The following is an 18,424-nucleotide window of genomic DNA, read 5'->3' on the forward strand; positions in this document are numbered from 1 at the left end:
TTGTTTAGATACACTGTCCTTTTATGGCCTTCTAAAAAGACCTAATCATGTATTATTTGTTTCAATTAAAATGAATTGGATTTTGAGCATTTCTTGACATCTTCATGACATCTCATAGCTAACTATTCATGCGGAGGAAAAGTCATAGGTCAATTTATTATTCCATTATAATTCTTAGTGCCATTTTCTCTGAAGACAACTCAATTGTAGTTCAATGAGTTAATTCTGTTATTCATCCACTATACAATGTAAATAAATGTCTATAATTTTAACCTCTTTCAAATCTAGAGTGTCAAACTGTTTATAATTAGGGTCATGTATCAAGATTGAGTCCATTTTACTTTGTCTAACATTTGGAGTATAAAAGGTGAATTTATGCTATTTAACATTTATCTTTGTATTATTTATTTTATTATGGAAAATTGAAGTGTTTTCTTTTTCTTTTTTTTTTTGAAGTGTTTTCTTAAGGTTTACAGAAGTTAGCACTCTAAACTGAAGGTTCCATTGCAAAAGAAATATTAACTCTTACTGAAATATATATACTACCTTAAGTTTTAGTGAATATTCATGAACGCTATTTATGAATGGATAAACTGGAGACTTCAATTGACCTCTCTTAAAACATTAAAATATGCCTGTAGGATGACTGGGAGAATATAAGAACACTTTTAAATTTTAAACTGTAAATATTGTCTCTGAATATAGATTTTCATTTATCGGAGATCTGCCACATTGTTTTCTGCTTATCACAGGATATCTATATTCATCTCAGATAATCCCCCCCTTTCTCTCTCTCTCTTTCTCTCTCTCCTTCTCTCTCCAGTGACCCTCCCTCCCCTCCTCCTTCTCTCTTTCTCCCTCCTCCTCTTTCACGAGATTATAGGACATTCAATTTTGACCCCAAGTGGGGATCCCTGGGTGGCTCAGCGGGCTGGTGCCTGCTTTTGGCCCAGGGTGCGACCCTGGAGTGCCAGGATCGAGTCCCAGGATCGAGTCCCACATCGGGCTCCCCGCATGGAACCTGCTTCTGTCTCTGCCTCTCTCTATGTCTATCATGAATAAATAAATAAAAATTAAAAAAAAGATTTTGACACCAAATGTAATTTTTTTTTAATGATAGTCACACACACAGAGAGAGAGAGGCAGAGACATAGGCAGAAGGAGAGTCAGGCTCCATGCACCGGGAGCCCGTCGTGGGACTCGATCCCGGGTCGTCCAGGATCACGCCCTGGGCCAAAGGCAGGCACCAAACCGCAGCGCCACCCAGGGATCCCATTTTCTTCAACTCTTTAAACAATTGGAAACTCTGTAAATTTAGAAAAGGGACATTTTGTGTTTTTTTTAAAGTCAAGACAGAAATAACATTCCCTTGAGTTTTACCAAATCTTTTCTTATCTCTGCATGTCTGTCTTTGTCCATCTACATGAAAATAGGTCTGTGTTCATACATTCCCTGGTGGTTCCCATTCTGGATTTTTAAAATAAATGGATCATACAATTTAGATATTTCAATCTTGTTTTGTCTTTTGTTCCTTTAGCATTCCTAAATCAGGCTTTTTGTTTTTACTTTTGTTTTCCTTTTTTTTTTTTTTTAGGTTCCTTGAATTTCAAAGCATTGTTAGGCTTGAGAAAGGAGCGAGATATTTACCAGTTTACAAAGAGCTTCTTAGTATTTTGGAATTTCCCGAGCGTGGTGCACATTTTAAAATTCTATAAGGTATTACCCTACAGCTTTGGTATAAAATAAAACTTAGTATAGCTGTAAGAGCTTTCCTCAGCCTCAGGAGTCATGTTTTCTCTGGGAGACTTAGCTTAATATGATGTCCCTTTCCCTCTATTTAGCTATTTAACATCAATGGTCTAACAAAACTTCTGAGGTGGTAAGTTGGGTCAGTGTGCAGTAGAGAGATCTTTCAGACTGTGTTTTCTTTTATCTCTTTGTTTTATGAGCAATTCCTCATTTAGCTGTCTTATGCCCTCTGGGAGATCAACCAACCTCAGAGTATTTTCTTAAAGCCTTTTCTGAACTTCTACCGTTATTATGAGAATTCTGAAGTCTTTTCTCTGAACCTTTTCCAGTTGATTAATGTGGTCAGCACTGTGTCTTTGCGTGAGCCACTTTGATTCCTCTCCCTGGGACTGTATTCACAATTTTTTACACTTTTTTGTTCCCTATTGATTCTCCCGCTAAGAACTTCTCTTTTTTTTCCCTGGGATATTGAGATTCCACATTGTTGCACATCCAATTCCTTTAGCTTTTAAGAAGGTTCTTACTGAATTGTTCATTCAACAGCAGGACTAGGAAAACCCAGTAGCAGAGAGGATTCCATGTCTGAAGATATGCACAAGAGGAAACCAAAACTAAAGTAAAAATCAATCAATAAATGAACCTCCCTAAATTATTTAAATACAAGTATGGAAAGTTAAGGGAAAGGTGTTGTGGGATTCCTGGGTGGCGCAGCTGTTTAGCGCCTGCCTTTGGCCCAGGGTGCCATCCTGGAGACCTGGGATCGAATCCCACATCGGGCTCCCGGTGCATGAAGCCTGCTTCTCCCTCTGCCTGTGTCTCTGCCTCTCTCTCTCTCTCTCTCTCTGTGACTATCATAAATAAATAAAAATCAAAATAAAAAAAGGGAAAGGTATTGTAAATTTTATATGATAGAATGTTGGAAACATAAACCTTTGTAAATATCATCTACTCCAACACATCATTTTACAAAAGAAACTGCATGAGAAGGCCAAGCAGTTTGTTGTCTGATTCGAAACAGGAGATAATTATGGTAACATTATCAAAGGATATAGATCCTAACTGCTCCTTTTTAAACTTTTACAAGTTTTCAAACTTCAGAAGGAATTGCTAGAGTCTTTGGTATGCGTTAAATGATTGATGATCCATATTAAAACAAATATAATGTGAGATTCCAAGGAAATCACTAGGAAAATTTATGGGTGTAAATACTTTAACCAAGAAATAGTAAGGAAATTATAATACAAACCTAGAAGAATTCGTCATTCAAACTTTAGAGAATTTTTAAAACTCTTTTGTCACTTCCAAGATAGACAAGAATATGTACATGATACATTAGGATGAGATATTCGAAAACCAGGTAGTGTAGAACTTGACTTAAAAAGGGCCTTTTTGAATACACACACATACATATATATAAATATATATAAATCAGTAGATACATTTCAGTATTTCACACATACACACACACATATATATACATAAAGTGAAATAAATATTAAAGGATGTACATACTACAATTTTGCTTGAAGACCGTTGCTCCACATATAAAGTATACTAAATTTCCTTGTAACCAATGACTATATTATCTTCATTTCTATTTAAGTTTATTTACTTACTTAAAATAGTAAAGAATGTATTTTTATTGTTCAGCACAAAACTTGATTGTTTCTTGGGGGAGAGATTCCTATAATCTTTTAACAGCTTAGATTGTTTTTGAAAATTACTGTCACACTAGAATTCTAACACACTTTTTGGAACCTAAAGCAAAGATTTAAATATTATACTGTTCTCTACTTTTGTCAAGAAGATAACTTCTTTGATTACTTTTGTGGAATACAGATTAATTTTTCTATCAAAAATATTTTTTAGGGGATCCCTGTGTGGCTCAGTGGTTTAGCGCCTGCCTTTGGCCCAGGGCGCGATCCTGGAGTCCCGGGATCAAGTCCCACGTCGGGTTCCCGGCATGGAGCCTGCTTCTCCCTCTGCCTGTGTCTCTGCCTCTCTATCAAGAATAAATAAATAAATAAATAGATAGATAGATAAATAAATAAATCTTAAAAAAATATTTTTAAAAAAACAGATAAAGTAAGGTCATAAAAGGCATCTTTTTAAATGCTTCATATTTTTTATAATTTCTGCAGTGACCAAAAAATAAAAATCTCTCCTAAATTTTAGTAACAACACTTTTTTTAGGGGGGAGGGGTACCTCCTCAGTGACAACACTTTTGTAGGGAAATTTTCTGACATTTGTCTTTCAAATTTCCGTTTTTCTTTTTTTATGTTAGAGGTTTATGTATTTATGTTTCAAAAGGAAAGGAAACTGATGTGAGCCAAAATAAAAGAGCCCTGATACCTGATTATCATTAACTCAGAAAATATCAGGGGTTAATGATGATTGATGAGTGTGAGGGCAGAACAATACTTAGATCCATCAATTATCTTCTATTTTGATGTTACATTGAACAGGTAAGTCAAGTCAAGAAATTAAAAGTGTAATTATTGTACATCCCTCCATGAAATCTATTAATAACCATAGGTTGGGAAAAAAGGTGAAAATAATTTCACTTTAAAATATTCTAAGTTCTTACTAATACGAAGCTAACTTTATTAAGCACCCTTCCTACAGGTCAAATGCTGCTCTAGATACTGAAAATACAAAGGCATAAATGTCCTGGGCTCTCAGGGAGCTTCCAAATTAATAGAGGAAAGAGACCTGTTATTCCACAGTTAGAAGGGAGTGACTTCTAAACTGAGCTATGAATGATGAGTAAGAATATCTAGAGTTCGGAGGAGGCATAAAACAGTGCAACAAGGACAACTGCAGCGAAGTACTCTAATCCATTGCAAATCATAAGCTAATTCTCTGAAGCAAAAGAAAGATGTCACCTTAGGAGAAATAAAATAATTTAAACAGTTGGAGGAGGATTGGGTGATAGTGTGTGTGCCACGTACACACACACACACACACACACACACACACACGAGTGTACCCTCATTTGCAATAGAGGACCCCTTGAAGGGTTTAGGAGCAACAGTCTGTTTAGAAAGAGAAGCCTAAGAATATATTTGCTTCACCCTTTTCATAAAATAAGGAAATTCCAGTTTTCTATATCAGAGTGTTGGCTAGGTCAGTACTGATGCAATAAAACCTCTCAAACTTGTGTTTTCTCAAATCCTTGTGGATAAATTTGCTGGGCCAAGGCACTGAAGAACCTTCTAAAGCTTGTTAAAAACATTGGACCATGTTCTGAAGGCAGAGAGATGTCATTCAAGAGTTCTAAGGAAATGGTAATGATCAAAATGTGTTTGTTTGTTTATTTATTTATTTATTCATTTATTTATTTATGAGAGACACACAGAGAGAAAATGAGAGAGAGAGGCAGAGACACAGGTAGAGGGAGAAGCAGGCTCCAGGCAGGGAGCCCGATGTGGGACTCGATCTCGGGACTCTAGGATCACACCTTGGGCCGAAGGCAGATGCTCAACACTGAGCCACCCAGGCATCCCGTAAAAGGAAAATTTATAAGATATGTGGAAATTCAAGAAGAAATTCCATATGTGAGTTATTGCTCTCTCTCTCTACTGGTCCTGGAAAAATACACATTCAAATTTCTTTTATAAATGATTGCTTCTCAAAAATGGCAGATGTATTGTTAAGAAACAGTATGATTTTTATTATTTTAATCTCCGTTAATGCTAATAGCACCCTGAGTTGATAAGTACAATCATTAGGCTCTTTGAAGAATGTGTTCTGAAAGAATAAATTTTTCTCAACATATTTGGTTATGTATATTGTGACTCATTACATTTCCATAGTAGTGCAAAGAAATGTTTTAAAAATTATTTTTATTTCTCAATAGCAATATTTTTTAATGTCTTAAATAGTAGAGAGATGCATCTCTCCATCAAGTTGTAATTGAGACTAAGCAAAGTATTTTTAAAGTTTTCATATTTATTAAATATAAATATAATTCCATTCATTGATAGTTAATATTGCCTTACAGTTTTTACAGATTATCATAGATAACCATGATTTTATATTGTTTGAAGTATAAAGATGGAAAACTTTGTAGAGTTATTAATTAGTTCTGAATTTGTGAATGTATATGTTGATTTTTCTAATTCAAAAGAAAACTGGGAAGCAAACAGCTTTGTTATTTATTTTGCTGAATTCCTATGACTGAATATTCAACGTTTTATGTGCATTTTATGTAATGAAATATATGGATGTTCTGTTACATAAAACAAAGTAAGCAATATATAACAATTTGATGTAGAAAAACATTTAAAAATATTTAAGAAATAAATGATATGAAGAATAATCATAAGAAGAGTTTTCAATGTATCATTTGAAATGCTTATTTAGTCATATGATTATTATTTTCCTATTTTTAAAATTTTTGAGTTGGCTTTACCAGATGAGTTTATTGGGCATAACATGCAAAAGTATTTGTATATTAGTCAAGAGTTTTAGAGAAACAGAATCAGTATAATGTGTGTATGTGCATAAAAAGATTTTTTTTTTTTTAGGAATTGGCTTATGTGATTATGGACACTGGTAAACCCCAAGTCTGCAGGATAAATTGACAGACTGGAGACCTAAGGAAGAGTTAATTTTGCAGCTTGAGTCCAAAGACAGACAGGAGGCTTCCTTCTTTGAAGGAGAGGGAATTTTCTATAAAACTAGTTTTCTATGAAACCACTGATTTTAAGGAAAAGTCCCGAATCCTTAAGTGTATTGTTATTTCATAGGACATCAACTAACTGGTAGAATTAAGGCTTGCTCTTTTTTATACCCTATTTTCTTCTTTTTTTTCCCTCCCTCCTTCCTGCCCTTTCTCTCTCCTTTTTTCCTTCCTATCTTCTGTTTCCTTTTGCAAGCATTGCACGTTCATTTTCATTTAAAGAGATATAGAAAGGCGACTTAAAAAAGGATATACAAAATTTTAAATGAGGATCTTTTTTCTTCATTACACCTATGCATATGTGAGCAAGGTTTTATTTAAACTTTTAACAAGGTTTTATTGTATCCGTAGCTGAACGAAATACTTAAGCACTTTTAGTTGTTTCAGAGGCATGATATAGTTTATGTGCAGCACATTTTATTTTATCCTAAATGTTTATGATCTAAAGAATAAAAACAATAGCTTAAATGTTCAAGTGCCTTTCTATTCAGTGTTTATTAGGAATAGCTCTGATAGCTCTGACACATAATGTTCACAGCACAGCATACATAGAATGGAAGTTCTGATTGCTAGCTCTTGCCGAGGCAGTGTCTACCCTGTCGTTGCTGATGTTGGTCAGCTGCACACAGAAAATAGCACAGCAGAAGCTTCAACACAAGGCGATAGCACTTTCAGAACTCATTACATTCAGTGGGAAGTGCGCACACATGTAACAAAGAGCAGAAATTTCGGCTAATAAATCTCTAAGACATTTCCTTTTTCTTTTTTTTTTAACTCTACACAGATGCTATTGTACATTTCAGCATCTTAGATGGAGAATGGATAGTTGGAGGCAAGAAATTTTTTAAATCTGCAGAAATTCTTCTTGTCTAAAACACATACACACGTACACACACATCCAGAAACAAGATGAGAAGGGCGTAGTAGCTTACTGAAATGACTTATTTAAGAAGCCTTTACTATTTTTTTGTGCTGGTGCTATGAATACATCCAGTGGAACCAATGTATGTGGATGTTTTCTGATCGCTTCATACTTTAGATTGGCTGCGTGTTTGTGTATGCACAGATGTGGGTGCACACTTGCATGCGTGCGTGTTAGCCTTTGAGCGTATAAAAATAATAGAAACGGCAGAAACTTGTTTGGGTCATATATAAATCTTAATTTAAAAATAGTGACAAAAAGATATACTTTTTTTATTCTCCTGAAGTTTCTATTTCTAGATAAGCGTAGGATACTCTCATGCTGAGACGCATCCATAAACCTCGAGAATGTCTGATTTCTCTGAAGTCATGTGAAAGTTTGTTTGGTCTTGATGCACGTCGTTGGGCTGGCAAGACTGGGGGCCTCCAAACGGCCGACCCAAGCCAGCAATCCCCCCATAATGCCGCCTCCCCCCGCCCCCACCTTCCTGCTGAAAGCTCATTACAGACCCCCCTGCGGGCCGCTGGCGCGACTTCCCCAGCCCGGGACTGTGCCTCCCCGGCCCTGCCACCCCGCGCCCCAGGTCACGCCCAAGGTCACGTCCCATCCAAAGCCTCTGTCGACAACCTCTGCCCGGCCTCTCTATTCCACTTCACTACCAGTGGGGTTAACCCTGACATTTGGCGCTGAGATCCGGGGGAGCTGAAGGCCTCGCTCCGGGAGGGCCTCTCCCCTCTCCCCACCAGGACCTGAACTGAACCCAGGGCCTGGAAACCCCAGGCAGGCTCCCGGGCCCCCTGCCCCCACCTGCCAGGGCACCTGCGCCCAGCCACCAGGTGGCCCTCGCCAGTCCTGGGGATCAGGAGCCGTCCTCCTTCTCCAGGTGACCTCCATTCCTGTCCAAGACCCTGAGCTGAAAACGAGGACACCTGTTTCCAGCCTCCGGGCTACCCGGCGGGAATCACGGGAACTGACGCTCCGTTGGGTTTTCCCGCGGCCAATTCCAAGACTCTGGGCCTCTTCCCAGGGCCTCTTTCCCTTTCCCAGAAAAGGCGCCACCTCCTTCCTTACTGTACAAGGGCCGGGCCCCAATACTGCCTAGACAATCGGTCCCAGTGGTCTCCAGAGGAAACTTTTGATCACCAAATTCTCATGATCTTGATAACCTCTCAGGCACCAAGGCAAAGGGCACGAGGTCCTCATATACCAGCTCTGGGATCTGCGCTCCCACGCCTCCTTCTGCTCCCAGTGTTCCAGCACCCAGGTCCTTTCGGTGTGGGCGCTGCTCCCTCCCTCCCTCCCTCCCTTCCACCTGTTCCCTCAGCTCCAAAAGCCCCCGAAACCTTTCCGCCTTCCCCTCCCTTGAGTCTCCTGAGACTTGGGGCTGTCCACCTGCTAGGGGACGCTAGGCTTCCCTCCTCCCTATGCGAAACCCCCTGCCCCCTGCTCCTCCTGACCCCCAGCCTTGACCCCCTACCTCCCTCTGATCTCCATGTGCACCAGGTCCTGCAAGGTCTCCTCCTCCCCTGACCTGGTGTGCCCCCTGCAAGAGGTGGGGAGCTGAAGGGGTGGTTCGGGTCCCTGCTCCATTCTTGCTCCAGGACCTTGCCCAAGCTAAGCGGCTGGGCTCTTACTCTGCTAACCCGGGACACCATAGCAAGGAATTCCAACATTTGGAGCAGGCATGTGACTTGACTTAGCGTGATGTGCGTGTTATGCAGACCCCCACCGTCACCCTGGAGGAGAGGGAACCTACTCAGGCTGCCGCCCCAGAGCACGCTGACCTGGGCATTGGGCCTGCGCCGCTGTCCCGTCGGCGCTCGGGCAGTTCCCCGGGGACCCGGGGGGTTATCAGACGGGCCAGGAGGGCCGCTGGCATCAGGACCACTGTCTCTTCGCTGCCCTGCGGGCGGCCTCTAACAGGGCCGTCACCTGTGACAAACTCTGGGCAATCATTCCAACCCCAGGTGAGAACCCTGCAGTTTGCTTTAATAGGCTGACTGAGCCCTTAACCCAGCACTCACCTGGACCTGCCTCCCCAGCCGGGGCGACTGTCTTGGCAACCCCTTATATCTCCAGTCCTCCCCGATATCCGGAAAACATTAAAGAAGGCCAAGGAGGGCCCTCAAACTCCCATTCTCCGGTGAAAACGGCATTTAAGGTCTTTCACACCGAGAGGAAGTGGCCGAACTTAAGAGGCAGGCTCGACTCCAGCTAAGGTCCCACTCCAGCCCCCGGCCTTGGTGGCAGCCCTGCAGCCAGCGGGCTCCGGGAGCCCACGGAAAGGGGGAACCCACTGCACCCCTCCTGGGGCTTGCCTCAAATGTGGAACCGAGGGACACTGGGCCCCTCAGTGTCCCAATCCCCAGGAGTCCATGCGGCCATGCCCTCAACGTCGAATGATGGGGCTCTGGAAATCCAAGTGCTCGGGTCTCAGGATCCTCGCGGGTTTCCACCCGGAGGAAACCTGAGCCAGTAAGTGCAGCCTCCCCACTACTCGGATTGGACGATGACTGACGGGGCCCAGACTCGGACACCCCCAACCCAGGCTGAGCCCAGGGTCCTGCTCCAGGTAGCGGGTAAATCCTGCTGGCCACGGAGGCGACCTACTGTGTTCTGCCTTCCTACTGGGGGGCCGGTTTCCCCTCCCCGGTGGCGGGGGTGGGAATTGATGGCACCTCCTCTATTCCACGGACCGCCCCACTCCTCTCTTGCAGCCTGGATGGGTTCCCCTTCCCACATTCCTTCCTTATAAAGCCTTCCTGCCCAGCCCCCTCCTGGGCTGGGATATCCTACACACACTCAAGGCCGCGGTTCATCTTTGTCCCTCACCTCCTGAGCCCAAGGCTATAATTGGAGGCAGCTGGGCTTGGTCTACCCGGGACGGGCACTTTAAGGAATATTCTCAAGCAGCTGCCCTAACTCCTTTTGTTTCAGGGAAATTCCCTGTCTCATCAGGCCCCACGTGGACTGCCTGTTCCCCCCTGTTGGCGGGAAGACATGGAGTCTGCTCCTGTGTCGGAGCTGATGAGCTCTAGAACCGGGAGATCTTTCTCTGCCTCTGGCAGCACCTCCCCTCTTCTGCGTCCCCCTGCTCCTGTTTCTGCAGAGCCCTGGGTATGGCCTACATAGCTGGCTTCTAGGCTACCCTCGGGGCCTCAAGGGCAGCAGTTCCTTCTCCCCTCACCATCCAGGAGCAAGAAGACCACCAATTACTTAACACTGCCCACTCCAGATTCCTCCACCAGTGTCTCAGGTAAAAATGGACACTGGGGAGCAAAGTGGTTGACTTTCTAGGTGGGACATAAATAGGTACTAAATTTGTTGGTTTAACTAAGATAGGTCTTGAAAATTATCACTACTAAGCCTGAAACTCTTGTTCTATTGAGGTTTACTGAAGGTCATATAAACTCTGTTATCTCTTTGCAATTTGTTAGTTAAAAAAAAATGGCTAAAGTGATTGTTAATTGTTTCCAAGTTTTCATAGGTAATTGTTAAAATACTTTTCAAAGTCTTTGGTAACCTGAAACCTTAAAGTTATGCCTGGATGATAAGTGGGATTGAATTCATTGGACATCTAGGTCTTTTCCAAAAAGGAAAAAGTGCTGAAATGTTAATTAATGGACATTACTTTGTGCTTTTAACTTCTGAAGGATATTCGAATCTTTTGGTGAGCATGCTTTGTACTTAACTGTTTCATAAATTTGCCATAGAAAGAGTTGTTTTCTCTTTGCCTGCCCAGAAACAACAACAACAACAACAACAACAAACAGATTCTATTGTTTTGCCTTTATCAGGTCTTTAATCCTATATAGGTGTTTTAAAACTTTCTTAAGATTTTAACAAACTTCTACAAACCACCCTAAGTAACCAAACTCACACATATGTGCACAGGAACTACTTCTCCAAACCCACCTACAGACTAACCCAACTCAGGACCAGGACCCCTTCTCCTGGGTAAAACTTATACACAACAAGGCACTTCTCTCGCCAGCCTTTCCGGCATGGGCAATCTGTCCCACTGTTTCATCTGTGCCACCTTGGGCAAATCCCCCCTGGTGGCTATTCCCTTCCCTAATGCATTGAACTGCTCCAACCCCACACCCACACCTCTGGGACATTCTCCCTCTCTGCAACATTCTCTTATTCACAGACCCTCTCAACCACCAAATCCTTTACTGTTATTCTACCCCCTAACTCTTCCCTCTGCAACGCCATCCTGTCAAATGTTACGTCTCATCACGCTCCTAACAGCAGTTTTTCTTGGTGCAATGGCACCCTATCTAAATCTCTCAGTACCTCCGCCTCCCTCCTCTGTCTTCCTGTCTCCCTAGTTCCACGATTAAATATCTATAGTCAGGCAGAAAGAGCCTTCCTTACCGGCCGTCCCCTAGAAAAACAACAAGGGGCAATCTTTCTTCCACTAGTTGTTGGTGTCTCCTGGTGGCCACAGGGTTGGGTACGGGGGCCTTAATTCACTCTGTAGATTCCACCAGGGACCTATCTGAGAGGTTTCAAATGGCCATCGAGGCCTCAGCAGAGTCTCTGGCTTCCCTACAACGCCAAATAGCCTTGGTGACCCAGGTGGCTCTTCAGAATTGACCTGCGTTGGACCTCCTTACAGCAGAAAAAGGAGGAATTTGCATGTTCCTCAACGAAGAGTGCTGCGAAACAGGTGTAGTGGACGTACCCTTGCCAAAGTTTGAACAAATTCGCGAAATGTCTCAGGCGTCAGTCAACCAACCTCCTTTACACCCCTAAGTTCACCTGCCCACCTCTGACATGCCCCACGATGCCCCTATATCAGCAGGAAGCAGCCAGATCTGAATCGTGGCTCCATTATAACAAATTAAAAATATCAGAATGTTGGGCTGGCAAGACTGGGGACCTCAAAATGGCCAACCCGAGGCCAGAAACCTCCCAATAACGATGCCTTGCTGCCCCAGCCCCATCTTCCTGCCAAAAACTCTTTATAAATCCCCCTGATGTTTGCCTGGGTGCGACTGACTTCCCTGACTTGTGCCTCCTCTCTGACTCACGGAACCTCACCCAGAGCGCTCCCCATTTGAGCACTCTCCAACCTGGCTCTGCTATCTTTAATTTTGCCCTCTGATCATTAAAAAGAAAACCTAGGGATCCCTGGGTGGTGCAGCGGTTTGGCGCCTGCCTTTGGCCCAGGGCGCGATCCTGGAGACCCGGGATCGAATCCCACATCAGGCTCCCGGTGCATGGATCCTGCTTCTTCCTCTGCCTGTGTCTCTGCCTCTCTCTCTCTCTCTCTCTGTGACTATCATAAAAAAAATAATAATAAAAAGAAAAAGAAAACCTAACACATTTTTTACTCTTTTTCATCACTTGTGAACGAACTGATATTCAGACAAGGCACCCTAGTTTGCTACCTAGCCAAGCTGAGTATTCTTTCAAAGTTTTTACATATTTCAAATTTATCTTTGATTTCCAGTGTCCATAGTTCTAACTCTGATTTTTTTTAAGATTTATTAATTTATTCATGATAGAGAGAGAGAGAGAGAGACAGAGACACAGGCAGAGGGAGAAGCAGGCTCCATGCTGGGAGCCCGATGTGGGACTTGATCCCAAGACCCCAGGATTGCACCCTGGGCCAAAGGCAGGTGCTAAACCACTGAGCCACCCAGGGATTCCCCTCTAACTCTATTCTTAAGGAGAGATCAAATTCTCATCAAAAAGTTATCACTAATTCATCTGGGATTTTTGAGAGAATGTTTTTTTGTTGTTTTGAGACAGCAAATTGCTGACAATTACATAATTTTCACAAAAATGTAGAAGACTGAGTAGTAGTTTAAATCGTTCCAGATGTTTAATGTAACATTTCTACACAGGACAGTGGCTCCTCTTGTAGTCCAATTATTAAAGTCTAGGTTTTGAATAAAACCAAATCTCTTAAAAAAAAAATCTCTTTGTGTTTTTTTTTAAGATTTCATTTTTTTATTCATAGAGACAGAGAGAGACAGAGAAGCAGAGACCCAGGCAGAGGGAGAAGCAGGCATCATACAGAGAGCCTGACGTGGGACTCGATCCATGGTCTCCAGGATCATGCCTTGGGCTGCAGGCGGCGCTAAACTGCTGCGCCACAGGGGCTGCCCCAACCAAATCTCTAAACAATTTATTTCCTCCCTCCTTCCCTCCCTTTCTTCCTTCTTTTTTCTTTCTCTTTCCCTTTTTTTTTCATGCAGAATTAAAGTAGATCAATTTGTAATAAACATACAAAGGTGGTCACCATATTCCATTATTTGATGAGACAAAAATATAATCATGACCAACTGAATAAAATTTGTCATAACTATAGGGTAAGATGAATTATATCAACTCTCATCAATTGTTTACCAAAACCCCCAAGAACATAAGGCATTACCCTGATGCATCGTGCTAAGAATTTAATGTAGACTGACATTCTTTTTTAGTGAGAAATACTAAATCTCGACAGACAGCTTTGCCCAGACAGCTTCAAAAGAAATTGAATACAAGGAGTATGCAACATGAAAAACGTGTAATATATTCTAATAAAATAGAGATGCAAACCATGAAGAAGCACGTTATTCTAAAATTATCTGTATTGTGCAACTAAAGTTTGACTCTCCCTTAATCTAGGACAAAGTATTTTCAGAAAATACTCACAAACAATCCAAGAACCAAAACTTAATTAGAATTACAGTCCATGATGGGAGAACGAGAGGAGTGGCATACTCACCAACTCATGGCATTTGTGATCATGTGAGAGAACTAATTTTTTTTTTTAATTCAACAAGCAAGAAGGAAGTCCTCTCAGGGATTATTCTAAGACTAATTCTGAAACTCAGAATTACAGTGTTACTTTAGTCTCCATCTCTAGGAAATAATGAGATAAAAGCCCATATTTGCCATTCTATAGGTTATGTGTAAGTGGAGTAATTGATGAGAGTATAATTCAACTTGCCCTATAGTTGTGACACATTCTATTCAGTTGGTCATGATTATATTTTTGTCTTATCAAATAATGGAATATGGTGACCATCTTTGTATGTTTATTACAAATTGATCTACTTTAATTCTGCATGAAAAAAGGGGAAAGAGAAAGAGAAAGTAAGGAAGAAAAGGAGGGGAGGAGGGAGGAAATAGCATTGTTTGCTGTCAAAGAGATTTGGTTTTATTCAAATCCTAGACTTTAATAATTGGACTACAAGAGGAGCCACTGTCCTGTGTGAAAATGTTATATTAAACACCTGGACTGATTTAAATTACTACACTAATATGTGCGGATGTCACTTAAGGTTTCACTCCCTGTTATGTACTAAAGGTTTGTGTCTCCCCAAAATTCATATGTTGAAACCCTAACCTTCACTGTTGCTGTATTGGGTGATGGAATCTCTAAGGAAGTAATTAGGCTAAATAAAATCACAATGTGGGGAATGCACCTCAGAGGATGAATGTCCTTATAGAGAGACCCCAGAGAGCATGCTCTCTTTCTCCATCCCTACACACCTAGGAAAGACAATGTGAGGACAAATCAGTCATCTGCAAACCAGAAAGAGTCTTAAGCAGAAGCCAAACCCTGCTGGAACTTTGAACTTTCGCTTTCCAGCCACCAGAACTGTGAGAAAAAAATTTTTTTTTGTATCTTTCAGCTGCCTTGTCTGGTATTTCATGTGCAGTCCAAGCCTGCAAATTCATTCCCTCTACTCCAGACACACAACTCCAAGAACTCCTTCAGTCTTTAGGTTTGCTCTGCCCTAGTATCTTTCCCGACTGATGCTTGTTACTAATCGACACAGCCCTTTACCTCACATCATGAACAGTTTTATTCTATGTCTTCAGTTGTCCAGGTATCTGCTGCTGACACTGTGACCTGTTATATCCAAAAGGGGAAATATGAAACTGGGGACTGACTGGTTATAGAGCAAAAAGTCCCTGTCCAATAAAGACGGCTTTGGGGGCAGTGACTAGAGATAAGGAATAGAGCCCTTTCCTTCTAAAAAGCAGTAGGCAAAGGAAGGGCTGAGAAAGGGCTGATTTCTTATATGTATATACATACTGTAGATGTAGAGGTATGAATCTTACTGTATGTTTTTTTAACTTGTTTTGTGCATGTTTTCTGTCCTGTAGTGAATCTGATGGCATTTAGTAGCAGAGTTCAGCTATCCCTTTGCCTTGTGAGCAATGAAGCCCTGAAGAAAGCAAATCTATTTTAATTCTGAATATCAGGTGCTATTTAAAACATCAGTAGACTTTGATAGTTTTTATTTTAAGGAACTCTGAATTCTGACCCAATTCTGTCACTGAGTTGTTGTATGTTTCATATGTTTGCTGTATATTTGCAATTTTACATATTTTGAGATTGTCTTGTTGGACCCTGGCTCACAGGTGCCAACGTGTCCTGGTGGACGCCCCAGAGACTCAGACCCCAGACAGGCAGATGCAATTAGCAAGAGGGTTTATTGGATGTTTGCGCAAATGGGCTCTCCACCTCCGAGGAGGAAGAGAGCCCCGATTAGCAATTACAGGCATCTTTTAAAGGCAAAAAGACCGCTTAAAGGCAAAGAAACCGGGGTAGTAGCATAGCATCCAGGTTATTGATTTCTCAGAAGGTCAACATGAACCTGTTCAGGAACATATCAGTGAGGGCGTGGGGGGGGATGGTTTTCTTATCTTGGACAACTAGAATATTTTTTTGTTGCTTAAATTCCAGGAAGGTGCAGGGATGGGCTGCCTCTGGATTAGGGCTGGTCCTACTCACGGGGGGTGGGGGGGGGTGGGGGGTGGTGGGGGGGGTGGTGTTCTTCAGTCTCTGAAGCTAAAGAAAATTTAGCTCCTTTAACATATTTATTATATTACAAATTTAAATTGTTGTCTTCTAAACTAGATTCTTGTTTAACAGATCTCAGAGAAACATAAAATGACATTGATAATTTCAGTGATGTTGTTTTCCTTTGAAATTTAATGAATAGTTGAATGACGTATGAAAGGAGAAGATATATAATATGTAGGTTTTATAACGTGGAAAAATACAACAGAGATTTCTACTTCATTTTGCTAACTCTGACGTTAGCAGCAGCCACTCCTCTATTTGTCTATAAATGTATAAGTGACAGGTGCCTGGACATTATAATCCTTTAATATAAAAGATCACATTTCAAATTAGTTTGCATGGCTACTTTTATTTATTTATTTTTTATTTATTTTTTTAAATTCATGTTACAAAAACAACTAGCTTTAAGGTTTATTTTTGTGACTTTTTTTTAAACAGAGAAAAATGACACACTCCTTGGGGGAAGGTGAGGGATTGAGAAGACAGGCCCTGGGTAAAAATAATCACGACAGCACCTGGAGTTGATAGGCCTGCCTAGGAGACACGGGCACTGCCACACCAGCACAGGGGACAGCTACTGTCTGAGGCTCAGCAGACCAGTTCACACGCCACGCAAACCTGCTATAGATCCAAGTCATAAAAATCTTCCAGCTCATCATGAAACAAGTCCCACTCATCTTCAGAGTCTGTCAGGTCGTCGTCCCCACCTGCAGCCAAAAGCATAAGCAACATCTCGCCCAGCTCAAAGGTGACAACCTCCTCTTTCTCGTTGTCAAAGGGGTTGCTGTTCTCTCTTTCCTCAATGAGCTCCCAGAAGTGGTTCCTTCCTTGGGCCCGGTATCTGCTTGATGTTCCCACTTTCTGTCTCTGTGGCTCCTCTCTACGGCCATCAGGGTACACATGTTTGTAAAAACAGTTCCCTCCAAATGGGCAGCTCCCACGTCCTTCATCAAAATACCTGCACGCCTTGTTGCTCATCGCCTCCTTGTATTTCTGAATGAGTTTCTGCTTCTCTTCTTTCTCCTCCACCCAGTACTCACTTGGAATGACAAAGTTAGATGTGATCCGGCATTCGGGGCAGGACTTTATGATCTGGCTCTCAAATTGCTTAGCACTCCTCCACTTGCGAATACACTTGAGACAGTAAGTGTGGTTGCAGTTGGAGAGAATCCCAAAGCGACGCTCACGCGGGTTGGCTTTCTCATAGACCACCTCCATGCAGATCCCACACACCAGGTCCTTACTGCGCTGGACAGCAAATGAGAGCTCCATGTCCTTCTCATGGGCCTCATTGCAAGATTTTATATGTAGTGATCTCTGGGCGGCATCCATGGGATGGAGGACCTGCAGCCCACACATGTCACACGAGTCTCCGTGGAGATATACACAGTTCTCCCCATACCGGCACTCTCCCACTGCAGCATAGGGCCAAAGCTGCTTCTTGGTTTCCACTGCTGTCTGTTCTTTCTCGGATTCTTCCTTGGTCACAGACCCCTGTGGGGTGCTTCAGTGCAGGAAGGGGCAGTACGGCCACAGTAGGACTGCCCGGGAACAAACTCAATGGCATTCACCCAGTCTTCTGAACCTGCGCCGACAGTAGCAAAGTTTGAATTTCTGGACTCTGCTTCGCCCGTATTCATTTCAACAACTGGTCCAACTCCCGATGAGAGACTTGAGGAAGCAAGAGATGATTTTACAGTTAGATCTGCAGCAGTCACTTCTTCCTGTTTCAATGGCTTGCTATGTTCATGTCTGCAGCGGTCTCCGTAAATACAGTATCCTCGCTGAAAATACTTGCACACTACACCATAGGGACTGTCAGAGAGGTCATGCGAATAGCGACAGTTATCTCCTTCTTTACAAACCCTGTGCATGAAATACCTTAGCTCCTAGTTTTTCTTCTTGCTTTTGGTATGTGTTGAAGTGGTGGACTTGGAGCTTGGAGCGGATGGCCAAGAAAGAATTCTTAAGAGGTCTTCAGTTCAAAAAAGGTGGTTTTACCAAAACAAAGGGACTGGGTTCCTGGGCTGAAAGAGCTGCCTGCATGGCTACTTTTAAAATTCAAACTACTTTTCACAGTTAAAAACCAAACAAACAAAGAGAATAACTTACAGATCTAGCCTCTCTCAACAATAAGGTAAATCCATCTGGTTGAAGAAACTATAAAGGCTTTCCTCAGGACCAAAAGAGTTTGCTAAATTTAAGATTTAGGAAAGCAGAGAATGCACTATTGTAATTCTGTAAGAG

At 42.1% G+C, this 18,424-nt stretch overlaps 1 long non-coding RNA gene and 1 pseudogene across 1 annotated transcript in view; one reads left to right on the forward strand and one right to left on the reverse strand.

Moving 5' to 3' along the window:
• LOC140596523 (uncharacterized) overlaps window positions 1-18,424 on the forward strand; it is a 182,202-nt gene that overhangs the window by 107,623 nt on the left and 56,155 nt on the right. The window lies entirely within an intron of this gene.
• LOC140596524 (E3 ubiquitin-protein ligase makorin-1 pseudogene) lies at window positions 16,611-18,054 on the reverse strand (annotated as a pseudogene).

This window comes from Vulpes vulpes, unplaced genomic scaffold (assembly GCF_048418805.1).
Source record: "Vulpes vulpes isolate BD-2025 unplaced genomic scaffold, VulVul3 Bu000000692, whole genome shotgun sequence".
NCBI lineage: Eukaryota > Metazoa > Chordata > Mammalia > Carnivora > Canidae > Vulpes > Vulpes vulpes.